General features: G+C 43.2%; 1 protein-coding gene and 1 pseudogene across 3 annotated transcripts in view; both read right to left on the bottom strand.

Annotated features, from left to right (window-relative positions):
• Positions 1-25,527, bottom strand: part of LOC106602554 (alpha-(1,6)-fucosyltransferase) — a 117,337-nt gene that overhangs the window by 89,332 nt on the left and 2,478 nt on the right. The window contains exons 2-3 of one of the 3 annotated variants that reach the window (XM_014195263.2): positions 2,371-2,534; positions 2,043-2,237 (exon numbers count right to left, since the gene is read on the bottom strand). The exons of 1 other annotated variant lie outside the window; for it this stretch is intronic. The gene's annotated coding sequence lies outside the window, so the exon portion shown is untranslated. The remainder of the gene's footprint in view (positions 1-2,042; positions 2,238-2,370; positions 2,535-25,527) is intronic. One more of the 3 variants, XM_014195254.2, reaches the window with a different exon arrangement.
• LOC106602546 (general transcription factor II-I repeat domain-containing protein 2-like) lies at positions 10,759-13,310 on the bottom strand (annotated as a pseudogene).

The following is a 25,527-nucleotide window of genomic DNA, read 5'->3' on the forward strand; positions in this document are numbered from 1 at the left end:
CGAATAGAATTGTTGAATTACGAGCCTAGTTGGTTTAGCCACGTAAAAACACAGGAACCTTTCAGCTAGCCATGATTGCCTGAGATAATGGATGGGCTGGACATGCCCATAGAGGAGTTTTGATTGGTCTGTCATGTAGCATGCTTCTGTCTATAACATGAGCAGCTCAGTATGTGTCCATGCTACTGCGGCTTTTTTGAAAGATATAACGTTAACCATGGAGTACTACAAAAGTTTTGCTACTGTTCTCAACAACATTGCTGGCCTGAATTTAGCAGGCACCAGTTCACCTGGCCGTGCTGCTGCTCCAGTTCCAACTGTTCTGCCTGCAGCTATGGAACCCTGACCTGTTCACTGGACGTGCTACCTGTCCCAGACCTGTTGTCCCAGACCTGCTGGAACCCTGACCTACTCACCGGACGTGCTACCTGTCCCAGACCTGTTGTCCCAGACCTGCTGGAACCCTGACCTATTCACCGGACGTGCTACCTGTCCCAGACCTGCTGTTTTCAACTCTCTAGAGACAGCAGGAGCGGTAGAGATACTCTCAAAGATCGGCTATGAAAAAGCCAACTGACACTTACTCTTGTGTTACTGACTTGTTGCACCCTCGACAACTACTATGATTATTATTATTTGACAATGCTGGTCATTTATGAACATTTGAACATCTAGGCCATGTGCTGTTATAATCTCCACCCGGCACAGCCAGAAGAGGACTGGCCACCCCTCATAGCCTGGTTCCTCTCTAGGTTTCTTCCTAGGTTTTGGCCTTTCTAGGGAGTTTTTTCTAGCCACCGTGCTTCTATACCTACATTGCTTGCTGTTTGGGGTTTTAGGCTGGGTTTCTGTACAGCACTTTGAGATATCAGCTGATGTAAGAAGGGCTATATAAATACATTTGATTTGATTTGATCAGTGGAAAAAAGTTGTGATGGACTACTTTCTGCACACGGTCAGTGTGAACCAGAGTGACTTGACACAAGTCTAGCTACATTTTCAGATATTATGCATTTAAAATTTTGTCAGAAAGTTGTTTTCATTGCAGGTTAAAATGTACTGTTAGCTAGCTAGCGAACGTTAGCTTGCTAGCTCGCTAGCTAAAGTTACGTATATAATCTCTGTAGTAATATTATTTATATCTCAGAAACCATTTTCATTGATAGTTATAGACTAATGCTAGCTAGCTAACTAACATTGAATGTAGTTGGTTAGCTTTAAATACCTGCAGATACATACTATAGCATGTCATGTGAGGTGGCTAGTTATGACAATCCGTATGTACTGCATGGGTTGGGATTATGTCTAAACAAAAGGCTCCACTTCGCCAGAAGATTACATGACCCATCAAGACCCATCAAGTTAGGCAGGCGTGTCTGGGGGGGTGGTTATAGAATTTAATTTCACATTACCCATCAATTTAGACAAGTGTGTTTGGGTAAGCATCATCTAATAATTATAAAATATGTATACAATATTTTTATCTGGAAACTTTTGATATTGCTACTATGCCAAGTAACTATTTCTCTATACTGTTTACACCTGTATGGTGTGCATGTGACAAATCAAATTGTATTTGATATAGTATGTGCTTACTAGAGACGGTAATGTGAAGAACAGCATGACCTGTACAAAAGCCAGGTTAGGATATAGGCCAAAATGTATTTTTACTACTACTTTTTGCTACTACTTTCACCACTTTTAGTCTTTAAATCTTTGGTTGTTTACTACACTACCTAACTCAACCTGTTTAGCAAATGAACCAATGTAAATGTTAAAGAGATGGGTGTGAACAATGCTGAATGGGTGTAGACAAAGAAGAGCTCTCCAGTAGGTGTATCATTTCAGTCAAGTGACATTTTCACAAAAAAACTAAAACAGTTTAAAATGTTGCTACATAAAACCGATTTGAGGTGGTGGGTCAGAAATGGAAAAGAGATAAACAACACACGACAAGCCTGAAAACCAAGACAACCCATGCCATTGTATATAGACCATGTCTTAGGCATTGAACATCAGTAAATATGTCAAATTATACCTACCTGTCTTTGCAGCTGTGTTTGTAGCTGTCCAAAGGTGGTGGGACAGACAGTAAAGACAGAGTGAGTGAGAGGACAGTTGAGAGAGAGCAGAGAAAGGGCAGAGAGTGAGAGGAGGAGTATTTAAGGACCAGTGGCCTGGCTTTGAGGGCAATGAAAGAGAGCGAAACAGCAATAGAAAGAGAGAGAAAGTGAAACCTACAGGACACAGACACACAAACAAAAGAGAAAAACTCAGACTAGAGGCTGCGGAGATTGTGCTTCCTCTCGATCTTCTCGATACTGACATAGAGACTCAAGGCTAGAGACTCTGAATTTCCTGTGGAACTACCTGAGCTTCCTGTGGGCTCTGACCCTTGTCTCCCCTCTGTTGGATCTCTGTCTCCTCACTCAAATCTCTGAGAGCCACAGCCATCAGAAAAAGATGTAAGGGACAGGCAGGCCCAGTCAACTGCAACTGGCTAGCTCCAGAGCTCTGACCCAGCACTCTGCAGCCTGCAACACACAATCACCACAGTACAGTCCAGTCAGTTGGGGATACGTGGGATGGATGACTGACACATTCTCTACACTGAACACAATGACGTTTAAAAGTGAGTCAGCACTTCTACAAACACTTTTAGGGTGTGCGTCAACTTATGCCTTTTAAAGGGATAGTTCGACATTTTGGCCCTTTTTTACTTACCCAGTGTCAGATGAACTCATGGATAGAATGTGTATGTCTCCGTGTCCAGTATGAAGGAAGTTAGAGGTCGTTTCTGGAACCGTTGCTGACTAGCGTTAGCGCAATGACTAGAAGTCTACAGGAGAAGCTTGCATGCGGCAAGAAACATAACAATTGTTTCCATGAGTTCAGGTGACTCTGGGTAAGTAGAAAAAAAGTACTTAATCGCCAAAATGTTGAACTTGCCCGTTGAGTGCAGCCACTCTGCTCAGCAAACAAACTAAAACATTCTTGATACAGTATGTTGTCAAACTGAGAGTGTGGGACCATTACACACTCATAGTAGACAGAGCATGTATAGAAGAGTACTGTGCAGTGTAGGCAGGCAGGCTATGAATCAGTGCTGTTGAAACGTAATAAAGAAAGCGTTCAATTATGTTATCAAAATGGGACTTCCCACTACAGACAAGAGTAGGGAGAGAAAACAGAGCATGTGCTGTAGAGTTGGCTACAGTGCTACTGTACTGAAGGTGTCTGGTATAGTAGTCTACTGTACTACTGTGAGGTAGGTGGAAGTGGAAGACTCAGGGTATGAATCAGCAGTTGGTGAAATCCAATCAGGCCAATCCAGTCATATCCTGAAGAATCCTCTTAGTGGAGAAATCCCCTGTTCCTGCTCCACAGGTGTAACCATGACACTGTTGCACTCAGTGCATTGACCTATTGGGCAGACACACACACTCTCTTACACACACACACACACGCGCACACAGTCATAGAACATGAGGATTTTATTGAATCTGACAGGTCACACTTCCAGTAGCCTCTGCCGAGTCCCCAACAACCAGAGCATGCTCTGGTTTTCAGGGGAAATGGAAAGGCACCCTGTGACGAGACTCACTTTTGGACGTTAACAAGGCGACACTACCTTAACTCCTCCTCTGCATTTACTGGATTGGTTGAACAGCGCAGAAGAGCTCCTGCCCTGACAGTTTTTTTCTCTTCTCGTCAATACCAGAATGTGGGGGATCTAGTTTCGGGTGTTTCTTTTACACCTGCTACGTTACACTTCCAGACGCCAGAGAATATATAACTTTTCTGTGGAAACAATTTTCATATACTCTTAACCCTTAGTGCTTAGAATTGCCAATTATATTTCCACCAACCATTTAATTTGGTTGGCTTCTTCTTGAATGCTTCAGGCTCAACTTGAGGGTTAAACTAATGCGTTCTGGCAATCGGATTAGATACATAGTTAAATGCTAAAAATATGTTATCCGCAATGTCGCGAAACAAACAACCATGACATCAATTGCCACTACAATGTCAAAACATGATTTTGTCATGAGTTCAGTTCCATTTGCTTGATTTTGCACACACACACAGAGACAGAGAGAGAGACAGACAGACAGACAGACAGACAGACAGACAGACAGACAGACAGACAGACAGACAGAGAGAGAGAGAGAGAGAGAGAGAGAGAGAGAGAGAGGACCTACCTGGCTCAGGTACAAAGACATCCCTGGCTTACCCTTGTTTGACCTAACACACTCTGATCTGACATTACCTGAAACCCCCTTACACACACACACACACACACACACACACACACACACACACACTCCCTCCCCTCGCCCACTCACTCGCCCGCCCTGTCCAGCCGTTGCCCCTGGCAGTGCATATCCTCCCACAAAAGCACTAACAGCTCTAAGAGCTTGGCTTCTGAGGTGCTTAATTGTCCCAGAGAGGCCATTAGAACACTGTTAGAATGTTAGACTGGAACGTTAGAAAGAATGCCACAAGGCTCTATGGATCCTCTCCACCACATGCTCCAGTGGAGCCGAGGCAGCGCATTACATTACATCACCATACGAGTCACTGCTGAGTGATGCAGAGGAGACGAGAGCGAGGACAGAGAATTCAGCAAGACACATCAGAAACACAAGGCTAATTTAAACCCCCCCACCACCCCTCACTGCTTCAGGACAGGCCTCTCTTACACCATTCTTCCTTTTTTCTCTCCAGCTCTCTCCCCCCCCTCTTCCTCCCTCTCTTTCTCTCACTCTCCATGTCTTTCCCTCTTCTCTCGCTCTCCCCCCCTCTCGCTTATCTTCAGAGAAAGGATCTCTATGTGACAAAGGCGTCGAGACAAACAGCCGAGGGTGGGGCCCAACTGTAGTTGGCGCGGAGTTGGCACTGCGCTTACTTAAAATGCTGAATGACATTGTGCCAGGACATTGTGTGAGTACTAAGTGATGAGCAAAGCCTTCTGACTACCCACAGTGCAACAGAGAAACTATATTATACACCACACTATATAATAGTATATTGGTGTAATACGACATCAACAGTGTGAATTAAGAATGAGGGTGCCAGTGTAAGTGCTGTGCTATTTCTGGTTCTGCTTCAGTAAATTCTGAGCAGCTGTGGTAATACACTATACACCAAGAAAGTAAAAGGTAACTGAACTAAATGACTATCGCCCCGTAGCACTCACTTCTGTCATCATGAAGTGCTTTGAGGGACTAGTCAAGGATCATATCACCGCTACCTTAACTGAAACCCTAGACCCACTTCAATTTGCTTAACGCCCCAATAAATTCACAGACAATGCAATCGCCATCACACTGTACACTGCCCTATCCCATCTGGACAAAAGGAAAAACCTATATAAGAATGCTGTTAATTGACTATAGCTCAGCATTCAACACCATAGTACCCTCCAAGCTCATCATTAAGCTCGAGGCCCTGGGTCTGAACCCCGCCCTGTGCAACTGGGTCCTGGACTTCCTGACGGGATGCCCCAAGTGGTAAAGGTAGGAAACAACACCTCCACTTCGATGATCCTCAATACTGGGGCCCATGACTGCATGGCCACGCACGCCTTCAACTCAACCATCAAGTTTGCATACGACACAACAGTAGTAGGCCTGATTACCAACAATGACGAGACAGCCTACAGGGAGGAAGTGAGGGCCCTGGGAGTGTGGTGCCAGGAAAATAACCTCTCACACAACGTAAAAAAAAAAATGGAGCTGTTCGTGGACTTCAGGAAACATAAGAGGGAGGACCCCCTTATCCACATCGACAGGCCCGCAGTGGAGAAGGTGGAAAGCTTTGAGTTCCTCGGCGTACACGTCGAGGTCCACCCACACAGACAACCTAAATGGTCCACCCACACAGACAGTGTGGTGAAGAAGGCGCAACAGCGCCTCTTCAACCTCAGGAGGCTGAAGAAATTTGGCTTGGCACCTAAAACCCTCACAAGCTTTTACAAAATGCACAATTGAGAGCATCCTGTCGGCCTGTATCATGGCCTGGTACGGTAACGGCACCGCCCGCAACCGCAGTGCTCTCCAGAGGGTGGTGCGGTCAGCCCAACGCATCACCGGGGGCAAACTACTTGCCTTCCAGGACACCTACAGCACCCGATGTCACAGGAAGGCCAAAAAGATCATCAAGGACAACAACCACCCGAGCCACTGCCTGTTCACCCCGCTATCATCCAGAAGGCAAGGTCAGTACAGGTGCATCAAAGCTGGGATGAGAGACTAAAAAACAGCTTCTATCTCAAGGCTATCAGACTGTTAATTAGCCATCACTAGCACATTACATGCTGCTGCCCTATATACTTAGACTTGAAATCACTGGGCACTTTAATAATGTTTACATATTTTGCTTACTCTTATGTTTATATTCAATTCTATTCTACTGTATATGCCGCTCTAAAATTGGTCATCCAAATATTTATATATTCTTAATTCCATTCCTTTACTTAGATTTGTGTGTATATGTTGTGAAATTCTTAGATATTACTTGTTAGATATTACTTCACTGTTGGAGCTAGAAACACAAGCATTTCGCTACACCCGCAATAACATCTGCTAAACACGTGCATGTGAAAAATACAATTTTATTTGATTTATACACAAAAGTATGTGGACACCCCTTCAAATGAGTGGATTAGACTATTTCAGCCACACCTGTTGCTGACAGGTGTATAAAATCGAGCACACAGCTATGCAATCTACATATTGGCAGTACAAAGGCCTAATTGAAGAGCTCAGTGACTTTCAACGTGGCAATGTCTTAGGATGCCACCTTTCTAACAAGTCAGTTCGTCAAATCTTTACCTTGCTAAAGCTCCGCCTGTCAACTCTAAGTGCTTTTATTGTGAAGTTGAAAGGTCTAAGAGCAACAACGTCTCAGCCGCGAAGTGGTAGGCCACACAGGCTCACAGAACGGGACTGCCGTGTGCTGAAGAGCGTAAAAATGTCCTCGGTTACAACCCTCACTACAGAGTTCCAAACTGCCTCTGGAAGCAACATCAGCACAATAACTGTTTGTCGGGAGCTTCATGAAATGGGTTTCTATGGCGGAGCAGCCGCACACAAGCCTAAGATCACCATGTTCAATGTCAAGCGTCAGCTGGAGTGGTGTAAAGCTCGCCGCGATTGGACTCCGGAGCAGTGGAAACGAAATTCTCTGGAGTGATGAATCACGCTTCAACCAGCTAACTATATCATCTGACCATGGGTCTTGAAGTGTGTGGACCATACAGTGCATTCAGAGAGTATTCAGACCCCTTCCCTTTTTCTACTTTTTGTTATGTTACAGCCTCATTCTAAAATAGATTAAATAAAGAAATGTCCTCATCAATACCCCATAATGACAAAGCGAAAACAAGTGAAGACATTTTTTGCAAATGTATTGAAAATACAAAACAGAAATACCTTATTTACAGAAGTATTCAGATCCTTTGCTAAAAAATGTATCTCAGGTGCATGCGGTTTCCATTGATCATCATTGAGATGTTTCTACAACTTGATTGGAGTCCACCTGGGGTAATTTCAATTAAATGGACATGATTTGGAAAAGCACACACCTGTCTATATAAGGTCCCACAGTTGACAGTGCATGTCAGAGCAAAAACCAAGCCATGAGGTCAAAAGGATTGTGTCGAGACACAGATCTGGGGAGGGGTACCAAAACATTTCTGCAGCATTGAAGGTCCCTATGAACACAGTGGCTTTCATCACTGATAAATTAATGAAGTTTGGAACCACCAAGACTTCCTAGAGCTGGCCAAATCAGGGGAGAAGGGCCTGGTCAGTGAGGTGACCAAGAACCTGATGGTCACTCTGACAGAGCTCTAGAGTTACTCTGTGGAGATGGGAGAACCTTCCAGAAGGACAACCATCTCTGCAGCACACCACCAATATTTAAAATGTTTTTATTTCACCTTTATTTAACCAGGTAGGCCAGTTGAGAACAAGGTCTCATTTACAACTGCGACCTGGTCAAGATAAAGCAAAGCAGTGCGACAAAAACAACAACACAGTTACACATAAACAAACATACAGTCAATAAGACAATAGAAAAGAAAAATCTATGTACAGTGTGTGCAAATGTAGAAGAGTAGGCAGGTAGGCAATAAATAGGCCATAGAGGCGAAATAATTACAATTTAGCATAATTACTGGAGTGATACATGTGCAGATGATGATGTACAAGTAGAGATACTGGGGTGCAAAAGAGCAAGAGGGTAAGTAATAATATGGGGATGAGGTAGTTGGGTGTGCTATTTACAGATTGGCTGTGTACAGGCACAGTGATTGGCAGCTGATGCTTAAAGTTAGAGAGGGAGATTTTTGCAATTCGTTCCAGTCATTGGCAGCAGAGAACTGGAAGGAAAGGTGGCCAAAAGAAGTGTTGGCTTTGGGGATGACCAATGCAATATACCTGCTGGAGCACGTGCTACGGGTGGGTGTTGCTGTGGTGACCCGTGAGCTGAGATAAGGCGGAGCTTTACCTAGCAATGACTTAGATGACCTGGAGCCAGTGGGTTTGGCAACGGATATGTAGTGAGGGCCAGTCAACGAGAGCATACAGGTCGCAGTGGTGGGTAGTATATGGGGCTTTGGATGGCACTGTGATAGACTACATCCAGTTTGCTGAGTAGAGTGTTGGGGGCTATTTTGTAAATGACATCGCCGAAGTCAAGGATCGGTAGGATGGTCAGTTTTACGAGGGTATGTTTGGCAGCATGAGTGAAGGAGGCTTTGTTGAGAAATAGGAAGCCGATTCCAGATTTAACTTTGGATCGGAGATGCTTAATGTGAGTCTGGAAGGAGAGTTTACAGTCTAACCAGACACCTAGGTATTTGTAGTTGTCCACATATTCTAGGTCAGAACTGTCCAGAGTAGTGATGCTAGTCGGGCGGGAGGGTGCGAGCAGCAATCAGTTGAAGAGCATGCACTTAGTTTTACTAGCATTTAAAAGCAGATGGAGGCCACGGAAGACGTGTTGTATGGCGTTGAAGATCGCTTGGTGGTTTGTTAGCACAAAGAAGGGCCAGATGTATACAAAATGGTGTTGTCTACGTAGAGGTGGATCAGACAATAGCCAGCAGCAAGAGCGACATCATTGATATGTACAGAGAAAAGAGTCAGCCCGAGAATTTAACCCTGTGTCACCCCATAGAGACTGCCAAAGGTCCGGACAACAGGCCCTCCGATTTGACACACTGAACTATATCTGTGAAGTAGTTGGTGAACCAGGTGAGGCAGTCATTAGAGAAACCAAGGCTATTGAGTCTGCCGATAAGAATGCAGTGATTGACAGAGTCGAAAGCCTTGGCAGGTCGATGAAGACGGCTGTACAGTACTGTCTTTTATCGATGGAGGTTATGATATTGTTTAGGACCTTGAGTGTGGCTGAAGTACACCTGTGACTAGCTCGGAAACCAGATTGCATAGTGGAGAAGGTACGGTGGGATTCTAAATGGTTGGTGATCTGTTTATTAACTTGACTTTCGAAGATTTTAGAAAGGCAGGGCAGGATGGATTTAGGTCTATAACAGCTTGGGTCTAGAGTGTCTCCTGCTTTGATGACCGTGGCAGCTTTCCAATCTTTGTGGATCTCAGATGATACGAAAGAGAGGTTGAACAGGCTAGTAATAGTGGTTGCAACAATGGCGGCGGATAATTTTAGGAAGAGAGGGTCCAGATTGTCTAGCCCAGCTGATTTGTAAGAATCCAGATTTTGCAGCTCTTTCAGAACATCAGCTGTCTGGATTTGGGTGAAGGAGAAGGGGGGGGAGTTGCTGCAGGGGGTGCTGAGATGTTGGCTGGGGTAGGGGTAGCCAGGTGGAAAGCAAGGCCAGCCGTAGAAAAATGTTTATTGAAATGATCGATTATCGTAGATTTAAAATCGGTGGTGACAGTGTTTCCTATCCTCAGTGCAGTGGGCAGCTGGGAGGAGGTGCTCTTATTCTCCATGGACTTTACAGTGTCCCAAAACGTTTTGGTATTAGTGCCACAGGAAGCAAATATCTGTTTGAAAAAGCTAGCCTTAGCTTTCCTAAATGACTGAGTATATTGGTTCCTGACTTCCCTGAAAAGGTGCATATCGCGGGGCTATTTGATGCTAATGCAGAACGCCACAGGATGTTTTTGTGCTGGTCAAGGGCAGTCAAGTATGGGTTGAACCAAGGGCTATATCTGTTCTTAGTTCTACATTTTCTGAATGGGGCATGCTAATTTAAGATGGAGAGGAAAGCACTTTTGAAGAGCAACTAGGCATCCTCTAGTGACGGGATGACGTCAATATCCTTCCAGGATACCCGGGCCAGGTCGATTAGAAAGTCCTGCTCGCTGAAGTGTTTTAGGGTGCGTTTGACAGTGATGAGGAGTGGTCGTTTTACCGCGGAGTCATTAAGCACGCAGGCAATGAAGCAGTGATCGCTGAGATCCTGGTTGAAGACAGCAGAGGTGTATTTAGAGGGCAAGTTGGGCAGGATGATATCTAAGAGCAGGGGTGTCAAACTCAAATACCCAGTGGGCCAAAATGTAAAACCTGAACAAAGTCGCGGGCCAACATTGAACAAATGAACCTTTTAATATGGACCCAAACAAGTTTTGCTTTAACATTGAATATGGAACAAGCATCGCTTATTACCATACAATATATAATTTAATAGTGGAGACAGGCAAAATCAAATTTCAAATGAAAAAACACATCAATGGCATTCATTTATTAAATAAATAAAATTTAAATAAAAATCGTATGCCTCTTTTCTATTTCCAGCCTTCTGATTTAAATACCAAAATAAACTTTTTCCACTGGTTAATAATTTTACAAATAAAATGATAATAAATCAATCAACCATTCAAGCCCATGCCTTGTAGCAAGAAAAAGTGCACAAAGAAAACGTTAATTATTGCACACTGATCTAATCTGATGTGCCCAAGCCAGATACCTGGCATCTCTTCTTGGATGCTAGTTCATCAATGTCTGGGCTCAGGCTCTGAGCTGAAGAAATCCTCAGTATCGAGCGAAGGTGTTCATCAGTCAGACGTCTCCTGTGAGTTGTTTTGGTCATCTTCATCGAGGAGAAAAGTTGCTCGCATAGATAAGTGCTGCCGAACATGGAGAGCATCTGAGCAGCTTGGGTGCGGAGCTGAGGCATTGTGTCAGGGATGAACCGTGGAAACTGTGCGGCGCCCACAGCATCATACTTTGACTTCAGCGTGTCGTTGCACTGGAGTTCAATCAGCTCCATTTGGATGTTGGTTGGTGCATTTTCCACATCAACTGCGAAGGGATTACTAAGCAGTTCAAACCTACATTTCTGGACATCGAAGTCGGCAAATCGCCGGCTAAACTCAGCGGCGAGAACACTGAGCGCACAGCAAACTGTGCGCATGGGAACACGGCGGTAGAGATCTGCGCTTTTATGGTTTGGCAGCAGGGAAAATGGCAAGGGTTTCCTTGCAGCATCTGATTCTCCCACAGGCACAGTTTAGTTTTAAAGGCCCTCACTGCAGCGTACATGTCTGTGATGATGCGCCCCCGCCCCTGAAGCTGCAGGTTCAGCGCATCGAGATGGCTCGAGATGTCACAGAGAAAGGCCGGCTCACACAGAAACTTTTGCTCCCGGAGCTCTGCTGTATCCTTCCCTTTGGTTTCCAGGAATTGACATATTTCCTCATGCAGCTCGAAACATCTGTTCAGTACTTTTCCTCTGCTTAGCCATCTCACCTCTGTGTGATACGGCACGTCTGCGTATTCCGAACCACACTCCTCTAGAAAAAATGTAAACTGGCGGTGATTCAGACCTTTGGCTCTTATAAAGTTAACTACCTGTGTTACTGTGGTCATAACATGTTCCATCTTTAGGGCTTTGGCACACAGTGATTCCTGATGTATGATGCAGTGGTAAACAGTTAGCTCACCTGCACAGTTCTCTTCCCGCATCTTCTCCCGAACCATGCCCACCAGTCCACTCTTTTTACCGCACATCGCTGGCGCACCATCTGTCATTAATCCAACGAGTTTATCCCACGGCAGCTTTATTTCAGATACACATTTGGAAACCTCCTCAAAGATTTCCTTTCCTGTGGTTGTGCCATGCATTGATTTGAATCCCAATAGCTCCTCCGTAACACACAGATTTGAGTCCACTCCACGGATGAAGACTGACAGCTGAGCAGTATCAGATGCGTCGCAGCTCTCATCCACAGCGAGGGAGAACGCAACGAAATCTTTTCCCTTTTCCATCAGCTGGTCATACAGACTGGTGGCAAGATCACATGTGCGATCAGCTACTGTGTTCCTGCTCAGGCTCACGTTTGAAAATGCTTGCTTTTTCTCTGGGCATATGAGGTCACAAACGAGGTCACAAATCATGCACTTTTTCATGAACTCTCCCTCATTAAAGGGCCGGGCTGATTTTGCGATCTCTGCTGCCACTATATAACTAGCCTTTACAGCAGCCTCACTTTGTGATGTGGCTTTTTTGAACATATTCTGTTGTGAAACCAAACTTCTTTTCATCTCCTCTACTTTCTGGCTCCTTTGAGTCATGTCCAGGTCCTTGTATTTGTCATGGTGTTTCGTTTCATAGTGTCGTCTAATGTTGTACTCCTTACTTACAGCCACGTTGACTCCACAAACAAGACAAACAGGTTTGTCTTTTACATATGTAAACAGATATTCTGCCTCCCACTTGTCCAGAAAGCTCCTGTTTTCTGCCTTTCTTTTCACCATTTTTGGGAAGGGATAGCGCGCTGACAGTTGTAGCGTCTATGTTGCTATGACTACTGTCACAGAGGAGAGGGCGTTTCTGGGTCCTGTCCTGATTGGCGGGCGAAAACAACAGCAGAGCATTATGGGATTCGTAGTATTAGCGGTGAATGTGCTGTATAATACCGGCGGGCCAGCTCTAGTAGTAATTTGGTATTGTCTCGCGGGCCAAATATAATTACCCCGCGGGCCAAATGTTTGACACCCATGTCTAAGAGGGTGCCCATAGTTACGAATTTAGGGTTGTACCTGGGAGATTCCTTGATAATTGTGTGAGATTGAGGGCATCTAGCTTAGATTGTAGGATGGCCGGGGTGTTAAGCATGTCCCAGTTTAGGTCCCCTAGCAGTACGAACTCTGAAGATAGATGGGGGGCAATCAATTCACATATGGTGTCCAGGGCACAGCTGGGGGCTGAAGGGGATCTATAACATGCGGCAACGGTGAGAAACTTGTTTCTGGAAAGGTGGCTTTTTTAAAGTAGAAGCTCGAATTGTTTGGGCACAGACCTGGATAGTAAGACAGAACTCTGCAGGCTATCCCTGCAGTAGATTGCAACTCCACCCTCTTTGGCAGTTCTATCTTGTCGGAAAATGTTATAGTTAGGGATGGAAATGTCTGGATTTTTGGAGGCCTTCCTAAGCCAGGATTCAGACATGGCTAGGACATCCGGGTTGGCGGAGTGTGCTAAAGCAGTGAAGAAAACAAACTTCGAGAGGAGGCTTCTAATGTTAACATGCATGAAACCAATGCTTTTATGGTTACAGAAGTCAATAAATGAGAGTGCCTGGGGAATGGGAGTGATGCTGGGGGCTGCAGGGCCTGGGTTAACCTCTACATCACCAGAGGAACAGAGGAGGAGTAGGATAAGAGTACGGATAAAGGCTAAAGGCCAACAGGACAACGACCCTAAGCACACAGCCAAGACAATGCACGAGTGGCTTCGGGACAAGTCTCTGAATGTCCTTGAGTGGCCCAGCCAGAGCCCGGATTTGAACCTGATCAAACATATCTGGAGAGACCTGAAAATAGCTGTGCAGCAACGTTCCCATCAAACCTGACAGAGCATGAGACGATATGCAAACATGAATGTTGTGTCATATTAAAGCAGAGGTTGTGCTATTTTAAACTAAGTTAACTTGTAATCTTCATTTGTTCTTTTAATTTGTTATTTTTGAGCCATGTCTGATTGTTTGAAATGTGTGAGAAAATTAGCTTTAGCTTGAAAATGCTCAGTAATCTACAGTAACATTCAAAAATTGTATTGGGTTCTGAAGGGTTAAATAAATCTTATTTTTTTTATTTTTTTTGACACACAAAACTATTCAGGCAACATGGATCTTCAATGTCTCAGAAGCTTGATTTTATCATCTAGCCACTAAGCTAGCAAGTTAGCAAACCAAATGCACAGCTGGAGCCCTGAGCTGGATATAATTGATTTGCCACATTTTAGATAGTTAACTTACTATAAGCAGTAGTGTAGCACGCACGCCCGCAGCCCTTGCAAAGTGGGGGGCCGCGGCAGTACTGAAAATCATACCTTCGGTATATATGGTATTTCGCCTAAAGAACATCATCCGAACCCTCTCACGGCAGGGGACATACATATTATGTAAATTGAAATTTCATCCCGATGCCTTTCTTCCAACTTTCATCAATTTGAATAATCTCTCCCTCTCCCTTTGGCCATGTGTGACTTGTGAGGTGACTGTTATGAGTGAGTTTCCCTCTCTCCTCTGTGTAACTGTGAGTACACTGTCCAAGTCTTACCCCTGGGGACTCTCTGGGGTGGGGGGGGGGGGTTCTGTTTGACCAAGCGTGTCTAGGAAAGTCACACACACACAGTTTTTTGAGTATGAGGACTGAGTAGCACACTAGCTGCAAGTTCCTGGCCTGTTTGCCTGCCTGTAAATGAATGCAGTAAAACCTGCATGCATTTCCTTATGTAGTAAAATAAATGAAGAGCCAGTCTGTGCAGGAGCAGGTCATATGAGGACTGTTGTTCTATTCCCCTGTCGCTGCCTGGTAATGTCAGAGCAGAGCAGAGCTGCTTCCAGGCAGCTGCATGAAGGACGCTTCACTTTATGCGTCCCAAATGGCACCCTATCCCCTATATTATGCACTACTTTTTACCAGAGCCCTGGTCAAACATAGTGCACTAAATACGGAATAGGGTGCCATTCGGGATGAAGATTTGACTCCACACTGCAGCCAGGGAGAGAGAGAGAGATATTTATTTATAGCTGATCAAAAGTCCCGGTTGGGCTGTGGGCACTGTGACGGTCAGGACCGATGGGGACAACTACACTGACGCACACGCCGCGCGCACACACACACACACACACACACACACACACACACACACACACACACACACACACACACACACACACACACACACACACACACACACACACACACACACACACACACACACACACACACACACACACTCTCTCTCTCTCTCTCTCTCTCTCTCGGGTCTCTCGTAAGATGAGGCATGATGGCTCGATCATCTCTGCTTTCTCTGCATGAATAATACAGATGCCAAGATTGGGCTTGGTGAGGTTTCACCACATCTTACTGGGCAGAAAGTGAGAAAGTCCCAGTGACAATCTTGATTATTATTATTTTAATTATGTTAATATTGTAAATGTATCACTTAATCTCCAAAGTAGAGGTCGACCGATTAACCTGTTGGGGCTAGGGGGCAGGGGGGCAGTATTTGCACGGCCGGATAAAAAACGTACCCGATTTAATCTACTCCTGCCCAGAAACTAGAATATGAACATAATTAGTAGATTTGGATAGAAAACCCTCTAAAGTTTCTAAAACTGTTTAAATGGTGTCTGTGAGTATAACAGAACAGAACTCATATGGCAGGCCAAAACCTGAGAAGATTCCATACAGGAAGTGCCCTGTCTGACAATTTATTGTCCTTCTGTAGCCTCTCTATCAAAAATACAGCATCTGTGCTGTAACGTGACATTTTCTAAGGCTTCCATTGGCTCTCAGAAGGCACCAGAAAGTGGAATGAGATGTCTGCAGTCTCTGGGCTAAGTACAGCAGCAGAATTTGTTACTGGCCTGCCTGGGGACAGTGACACTGGAGATGCGCATTCATGTGAATTCTCAATTTTGTTCTTTCAGTCTTTGAATGGATACAACGTCGCCCGGTTGGAATAATATCGCTATTTTACGAGAAAAATCGCATAAAAATTTATTTTAAACAGCGTTTGACATGCTTCGAAGTACGGTAATGGAATATTTCGATTTTTTTGGTCACGAAATGCGCTCGCGCGACACACTTCGGATACTGACCTGAATGCACGAACAAAACGGAGCTATTTCTATATAACTATGGATTATTTCGAACCAAAACAACATTTCTTGTTGAAGTAGAAGTCCTGGGAGTGCATTCTGACGAAGAACAGCAAAGGTAATCCAATTTTTCTAATAGTAAATCCGAGTTTGGTGAGGGTAAAACTTGGTGGGTGTCAAATTAGCTAGCCGTGATGGCCGGGCAATCTACTCAGAATATTGCAAAATGTGCTTTCACCGAAAAGCTATTTTAAAATCTGACACCGCGATTGCATAAAGGAGTTCTGCATCTATAATTCTTTAAATAATTGTTATGTATTTTGTGAACGTTAATCGTGAGTAATTAAGTAAATTCACCGGAAGTTTGCGGTGTGTATACTAGTTGCTAGTTCTGAACATCACATGCTAATGTAAAAAGCAGTTTTTTTATATAAATATGAACCTGATTGAACAAAACATGCATGTATTGTATAACATAATGTCCCAGGAGTGTCATCTGATGAAGATCAATGGTTAGTGCTGCATTTAGCTGTGTTTTTGGTTTTTGTAACATAATCTAATGTTTTGCTTTTGCTGTAAAGCCTTTTTGAAATCAGACAATGTGGTTAGATTAACTTGTTATGGATAGGGGGCAGTATTTTCACGGCCGGATAAAAAACGTACCCGATTTAATCTGATTATTTCTCCTGCCCAGAAACTAGAATATGCATATAATTATTAGCTTTGGATAGAAAACACTCCAAAGTTTCTAAAACTGTTTGAATGGTGTCTGTGAGTATAACAGAACTCATTTGGCAGGCCAAAACCTGAGAAGATTCCAAACAGGAAGCGCCCTCTCTGACTATTTCTTGGCCTTCTTGATCATCTCTATCCAAAACAGGGGATCTCTGCTGTAACGTGACATTTTCTAACGCTCCCATAGGCTCTCAGAAGGCGCCAGAACGTTGAATGATGACTTTGCAGGCCATGGCTGAAAAACAGTAGCGCAATTGGTAAGTGGTCGATCTGAGAACAATGAGACTGGTGCGCGCGTGCACGAGACGACTACATGTTTTTATTTTCAGTCTTTGAACGAAAACAGGGTTTCCCGGTCTGAATATTATCGCTTTTTTATGAGAAAAATCGCATAAAAATTCATTTTAAACAGCGTTTGACATGCTTCGAAGTACGGTAATGGAATATTTTGACATTTTTTTGTCACGAAACGCGCCGGGCGCATCACCCTTCTTTACCCTTCGGATAGTGTCTTGAACGCACAATAAAACGCCCCTATTTGGATATAACTATGGATTATTTGGAACCAAACCAACATTTGTTATTGAAGTAGAAGTCCTGGGAGTGCATTCTGACGAAGAACAGCAAAGGTAATCCAATTTTTCTTATAGTAAATCTGAGTTTGGTGAGTACCAAACTTGGTGGGTGTCAAAATAGCTAGCCATGATGGCCGGGCTATCTACTCAGAATATTGCAAAATGTGCTTTCACCGAAAAGCTATTTTAAAAATGGACATAGCGATTGCATAAAGGAGTTCTGTATCTATAATTCTTAAAATAATTGTTATGTTTTTTTGTGAACGTTTATCGTGAGTAATTTAGTAAATTCACCGGAAGTGTTCGGTGGGAATGCTAGTTCTGAACGTCACATGCTAATGTAAAAGCTGGTTTTTGATATAAATATGAACTTGATTGAACAAAACATGCATGTATTGTATAACATAATGTGTGATTATTTCTGGCTGGGTACTCTGCTGACATAATCTAATGTTTTGCTTTCGCTGTAAAGCCTTTTTGAAATCGGACAGTGTGGTTAGATAAAGGAGAGTCTTATCTTTCAAATGGTGTAAAATAGTCCTATGTTTGAGAACTTTGAAATTTGACATTTTGTGGTTTTAAATTTGGCGCTCTGATGTGTCACTGGCTGTTGAATAGTGCGGGACGATTTCGTCCCACCTACCCTAGAGAGGTTAATCGGAAAGGCCGATTAATTAGGGCAGATTTCAAGTTTTCATAACAATCAGTAATCGGTATTTTTGGACAAAATCATACACCTTTATTTAACTAGGCAAGTCAGATTAAGAACACATTCTTATTTTCAATGACGGTCTAGGAACGGGGGTTAACTGCCTTGTTCAGGGGGGATTCGTTGTTGCAACCTTCCGGTTGCTAGTCCAACGCTCTAACCACCTGCCTTACATTGCACTTCACGAGGAGCCTGCATGGCAGGCTGACTACCTGTTATGCGAGGGCAGCAAGAAGCTAAGGTAAGTTGCTAGCTAGCATTAAACTTATCTTATAAAAAACTATCAATCTTAACATAATCACTAGTTAACTACACATGGTTGATGATATTACTAGTTTATCTAGCATGTCCAGCGTTGCATATAATCGATGCGGTGCCTGTTGATTTCTCATTGAATCACAGCCTACTTCGACAAGCGCATTTGCGAAAAAAGCACTGTCGTTGCACCAATGTACCTAACCATAAAAATCAATGCCTTTCTTTAAAATCAATACACAAGTATTTATTTTTAAACCTGCATATTTAGTTAATATTGCCTGCTAACATGAATTTCTTATAACTAGGGAAATTGTATCACTTCTCTTGCGTTCCCTGCAAGCAGTCAGGGTATATGCAGCAGTTTTGGCCGCCTGGCTCATTGGGAACTGTGTGAAGTCCATTTATTCCTAACAAAGACCGTAATTAATTATGACATAACATTGAAGGTTGTACAACGTAACAGCAATATTTAGACTTAGGGATGCCATCCGTTAGATAAAATACGGAACGGTTCCGTATTTCACTGAAAGAATAAACGTTTTGTTTTCGAAATGATAGTTTCCGGATTCGACCATTTTAAATGACCAAAGGCTCGTATTTCTGCATGTTATTATGTTATAATTAAGTCTATGATTTGATAGAGCAGTCTGACTGAGCGATGGTAGGCACCAGCAGGCTCGTAAGCATTCATTCAAACAGCACTTTCGTGCGTTTGCCAGGAGCTCTTCGCAATGCTTCAAGCACTGTGCTGTTTATGACTTCAAGCCTATCAACTCCCGAGATTAGGCTGGTGTAACCGATGTGAAATGGCTAGCTAGTTAGCAGGGTGCACGCTAATAGCGTTTCAAACGTCACTCGCTCTGAGACTTGGAGTAGTTGTTCCCCTTGCTCTGCATGGGTTCCGTTTTTTTTTTGGTTCTCCAATAATCGGTATCGGCGTTGAAAAATCATAATCGGTCGACCTATACTCCAAAGTACACTTGGGCAATATGTACATTGTTACGTCAAACGCAAATTTAATAGAATTGAAGTTGAGAGAGAGAGAGAGAGCGTTCATCATGTGTAAAGTGTTGTGCGCTACAAATAGGGTCTCTGCCAGAGATCCAGCCTGTGTGATTAGCCCCTCCCTCGCTGTCACTTCTCAGTTTATCATCCATAACACACATACACGCACCAACCCCTCTTCCTCTTACACTTCATACAAAATCACCTGTTAGAGAGATTTTCTCTAGTCAAACAGAAAGAAAGGAAAAGCGACACTATCATTAAAACTAATCAGCACTTCTTTATTCCTGCCTTTTTGCCGTCGTTGCCATGGAAACCCACTGAGAGCTGTCACTGGATATCGACAACATTGGAACATTGGAAAGGAGGATGTGGAGGCAGATAGATAAGAGGGGAGAGAGAGGGGTATGAAAGAGAAAAATAAAGAGAGAGGGGGATGGAGAGGGAGGGAGAGAAAGAGAGAGAGAAATAAAGAGAGAAGGATAAAGAGCCTAACGGAGTGTGTGTAAGGGGGGTTGTATAGTTAAGGCTCTCTGAAGCGTTGTCAATCAAAACCACCTCATTGAACTGTCAATTGACGATCTCGAAGATTTCCAATGCTATCAGAAGTAATTACCAATACTTCCTTTCGCAACATATTCCGTTATGGTTGATCAGCTTACGTTTGCCATGTAATATGAGAGAATATAGAGGCTTCTCCGTTACAGTAGTCATCACAGGTTCATTTCACCTGGCAACACTCCACTGAGGCTCAGGTACTGTAGATGTCCTCTATTCTATTCCCGCTAACCCTGTGTGGAACACCTTGAAGGATAAGTATCAGCAGCAATACCCCAGCTATAGCAGAATACCCTTTAGACTCATACCACGGTCACAAGTTAATGTTTTACCTCTGTCCATTCAATGACTAACATAGCCAAGCCCGCACACCATCCCTCCATCCAGTCATAAAATATATGGACTCTTAGTCAGCAAAGTTAAGATAGCACAGGAGCCTCTCCCAGTGAGAATACATGACAACATACTTATAACACAGCCCTCCAATAGAGGTCTTACAATCCTGCTCTACTATGTTCAGTGGGAATAGTAAGACACCGGAACAAAGGGGTGCCACAGATGAGAATGAGGCCTTATTTGTGTGTGTGTGTGTGTGTGTGTGTATGTGCGTGCGTGCGCATCCATCTCTGTGTGGTACTTCTGTGCTGAAGCCATCTGGGTGACTGTGGTGATATAAGGGTCTTTGAGACAATGGAGATGTGCACAGTGCACACCAAGGCCACACTGGTAGGCTACAGACTAAAGAAAGCCACATGTTGTATGGGGCTGGGAATTACCAGGGACCATATGATACGATATTATACCGATACTTAGGTGCCGATACAATATGTATTGCAGTTCTCACAATTCTATATGTACTGCAACTCGAGAATTCTATTGCGATTCGATGTTCCAAACATATTTCTCACCATATGTCTGCTGCAGAGGGACAAGAGGGAGTCGTGAGAAAACATGTTTTGATCAGTCACGGAAATAAGTGCTGAAAACAAATTGGCTCCCTATTTATAAAGAAGAGGTTGAACAAGCTATGAAGGAATAATACTGGAGTTTGTTGCAAGTACAGCAAACTAGCGGAAAAATAATATTGCGATATTGTCAGAACAATACGATATATCATCAAAAGTAATATAGCAAAATGTAACTGTATAGATTTCTGCCTCATCCCTAATGTTGTAGAGGATAGATAACACAAGTCTCCATGGTAATGTTTGACAAACAAACACTTTGACAGGTTTGCAGACTTTTACAGCTAACCCAAATGAGATGTGTTACATTTCAGCTACCCTACCCCAGAGACACCCGAGCTCGTTCTTACAACAAACATGATGTTTTCAACTTTTCAGAACAGAACAAGGATATGGAAAATAAAATGTATTTGCTGGTCTATTGTTACAACTAAATTCACACATGCACTCACAAACAAAGCTTGCTGAGCTTCCAAGTAATAAGTAACATGAGTGTTATGAACTTGGCAACAAGGCAACAATGGCCTCTTGGACCTCTGCTATATTATCTAAATTAAATGTAGGCCAGGCTATAAGACAGACTTGTTAGATAACACAGTGAACAGTGCCAGAATGCATACACCCTAGGCCCAGATCTAAATACTATAGGAAACAAACAACAAGGGGATATAAAGGAGACCATTCATTGTCAAAGTTTCAGCCTGCGGCTGTAAGTCACTGCAGCTATAAGTCACAAACACTTCATACAGATCATAGACCTCACACAGGTGGTTAAAGTGTGATCATATCTGGAACATGACAACTAGGAGTGTGCCGACATGACCATACTTGTTTCCCTAATCGTATCTGCAAATTGACAGTTGATAGTCAGTTCGGATGATAGGTGTGATCGGAAAAAAAGGAAATGTTTTAATATGCCCAAGTAAATAATGGCAAAATATCTATCTCCCTGCACGTTTATAGACCAAACAAGCTGCAGATTAAGAGCCATGGAGGGGTGTGTCTGTCTGGCCTGTGTCTCCTCAACTTGCAGCGGCAGGCAAGTTTGCTATCAGTCAGAATGCGCATAGATTTTTCATATTTTTTTCCATACCCTCGCCCCGTTTGTTAGATATTATGCACATTGATAGCTTGATAGCAAACGTCCTTGCCATTTGATTTAGCATAGCAGCAGGCTAACAGGAGACAGCATCAGTCTGAATGACCAGACCGAAAAAGAGAAGTGAAAGTGATTGGGTGAAATGATGAAGTGAGTGGACAGAGAAATACAGCTTCACTCTATCTAATCAGAGCAGCAGTATCAACGCACAGCCCGCCCTGGTCTTTACAGACAAGCAAACTAGCCAGTTGACTTATTTACACCCCGTAGCACCTCACTTGACTGACTGGCATTAGAAAGATGCTGGCTGGCATTCGAAAATTTGTATTTATTTTTTGGGTCAAACGTTTCGGGTAGCCTTCCACAAGCTTCCCACAATAAGTTGGGTGAATTTTGGCCCATTCCTCCTGACAGAGCTGGTGTAACTGATTCAGGTTTGTTGGCCTCCATGCTCACACACTTTTTCAGTTCTGCCCACACATTTTCTGTAGGATTGAGGTCAGGGGCTTTGTGACGGCCACTCCAATACCTTGACTATGTTGTCCTTAAGCCATTTTGCCACAACTTTGGGGTCATTGTCCATTTGGAAAATCAATTTGCGACCAAGCTTTAACTTCCTGACTGATGTCTTGAGATGTTGCTTCAATATATCCATGTAATTTTCCTTCCTCATGATGCCATTTATTTTGTGAAGTGCACCAGTCCCTCCTGCAGCAAAGCACCCCCACAACATGATGCTGCCACCCCGTGCTTCACAGTTGGGATGGTGTTCTTCGGCTTGCAAGCATTCCCCTTTTTCCTCCAAACATAAGGATGGTCATCATGGCCAAACAGTTCTAATGTTGTTTCATGAGACCAGATGACATTTCTCCAAAAAGTACGATCTTTGTCCCCATGTGCAGTTGCAAACCGTAGTCTGGCTTTTTTATGCCGGATATGGGGGGGCAGTGGCTTCTTCCTTGCTGAGCGGCCTTTCAGGTTATGACGACATAAGACTTGTTTTACTGTGGATATAGATACGTTTGTACCCGTTTCCTCCAGCATCTTCACAAGGTCCTTTGCTCTTGTTCTGGGATTGATTTGCACTTTTCGCACCAAAGTACGTTCATCTCTAGGAGACAGCACACGTCTCATTCCTGAGCGGTATGACAGCTGCGTGGTCCCATGGTGTTTATACTTGCGTACTATTGTTTGTACAGATGAACATGGTACCTTCAGGCGTTTGGAAATTGCTCCCAAGGATGAACCAGAGTTGTGGAGGTCTACAATTTTGTGGAGGCCTTGGCAAAGTTGTGGAGGTCTTGGCTGATTTCTTTTGATTTTCCCATGATGTCAAGCAAAGAGGCACTGAGTTTGAAGGTAGGCCTTGAAATACATCCACAGGTACACCTCCAATTGACTCAAATGATGTCAATTAGCCTATCAGAAGCTTCTAAAGCCATGACATCATTTTCTGGAATTTTCCAAGCTGTTTAACCTCTCTAGGGTCGGCGGGACGAAATCGTCCCACCTACGTAACAGCCAGTGGAATCCTGTGGCGCGTTATTCAAATACTTTAGAATTGCTATTACTTCAATTTCTCAAACATATGACTATTTTACACCATTTTAAAGACAAGACTCTCATTAATCTAACCACACTGTCCGATTTCAAAAAGGCTTTACAACGAAAGCAAAACATTAGATTATGTCAGCAGAGTACCCAGCCAGAAATAATCACACACCCATTTTTCAAACTAGCATATAATTTACATTTTTACATTTTAGTCATTTAGCAGACGCTCTTATCCAGAGCGACTTACAGTAGTGAATGCATAGATTTCATACATTTTTTTTTTCTGTGCTGGCCCCCCGTGGGAATCGAACCCACAACCCTGGTGTTGCAAACACCATGCTCTACCAACTGAGCTACAGGGAAAGCCATATAATGTCACATAAACCCAAACCACAGCTAAATGCAGCACTAACCTTTGATGATCTTCATCAGATGACAATCCTAGGACATTATGTTATACAATACATGCATGTTTTGTTCAATCAAGTTCATATTTATATCAAAAACCAGCTTTTTACATTAGCATGTGACGTTCAGAACTAGCATACCCCCCGCAAACTTCCGGTGAATTTACTAAACATTTACTAAATTACTCATGATAAACGTTCACAAAAAGCATAACAATTATTTTAAGAATTATAGATACAGAACACCTCTATGCACTCGATATGTCCGATTTTAAAATAGCTTTTCGGTGAAAGCACATTTTGCAATATTCTAAGTAGATAGCCCGGCATCACAGGGCTAGCTATTTAGACACCCAGCAAGTTTAACACTCACCAAAGTCAGATTTACTATAAGAAAAATGTTATTACCTTTGGTGTTCTTCGTCAGAATGCACTCCCAGGACTTCTACTTTAATAACAAATGTTGGTTTGGTCCCAAATAATCCATAGTTATATCCAAATAGCGGCGTTTTGTTTGTGCGTTCAAGACACTATCCGAAAGGGTAAATAAGGGTTAAGCGCACGACGCATTTCGTGACAAAAAAATTCTAAATATTCCATTACCGTACTTCGAAGCATGTCAACCGCTGTTTAAAATAATTTTTATGCCATTTTTCTCGTAAAAAAAGCGATAATATTCCGACCGGGAATCTGTGTTTAGGTTCAAAGACGATAGAAAATAAAAACATGGGGTCGACTTGTGCACGCGCCTCAGCCCATTGTCCTCTGATAGAGCACTTGCCAAAAGCGCTAATGTGTTTCAGCCTGGGGCTGGAATTACATCATTCAGCTTTTTCCCGCCTTCTGAGAGCCGTAGGAAGTGTCACGTTACAGCAAAGATCCTCAGTCTTCAATAAACAGAGTCAAGAAGCTCAAGGAATGGTCAGACAGGCCACTTCCTGTAAGGAATCTTCTCAGGTTTTTGCCTGCCATATGAGTTCTGTTATACTCACAGACACCATTCAAACAGTTTTAGAAACTTTAGGGTGTTTTCTATCCAAAGCCAATAATTATATGCATATTCTAGTTACTGGGCAGGAGTAGTAACCAGATTAAATCGGGTACGTTTTTTATCCGGCCGTGCAAATACTGCCCCCTATCCCCAACAGGTTAAAGGCACAGTCAACTTAGTGTATGTAAACTTCTGACCCACTGGAATTGTGATACAGTGAATTATAAGTGAAGTAATCTGTCTGTAAACCATTATTGTAAAAATGACTTGTGTCATGCACAAAGTAGATGTCCTAACCGACTTGCCAAAACTATAGTTTGTTACAAGACATTTGTGGAGTGGTTGAAAAACAAGTTTTAATGACTCCAACCTAAGTGTATGTAAACTTCTGACTTCAACTGTATATATCTATCATATAGCCTATCCCTTTACATGTTTATCATTTGGAGGACCTGTTCAAGTGTAGAGTTTTGAAAGGAAGTGATCCTAAATCTCAACAACATAAAAGCTTTTCTAGTATGAACACAATGGGGCAGTGGCTACTTCAACAAAGCATGAGATT

The sequence above is a fragment of the Salmo salar genome, chromosome ssa01 (assembly GCF_905237065.1).
Source record: "Salmo salar chromosome ssa01, Ssal_v3.1, whole genome shotgun sequence".
In the NCBI taxonomy this organism is placed as follows: domain Eukaryota; kingdom Metazoa; phylum Chordata; class Actinopteri; order Salmoniformes; family Salmonidae; genus Salmo; species Salmo salar.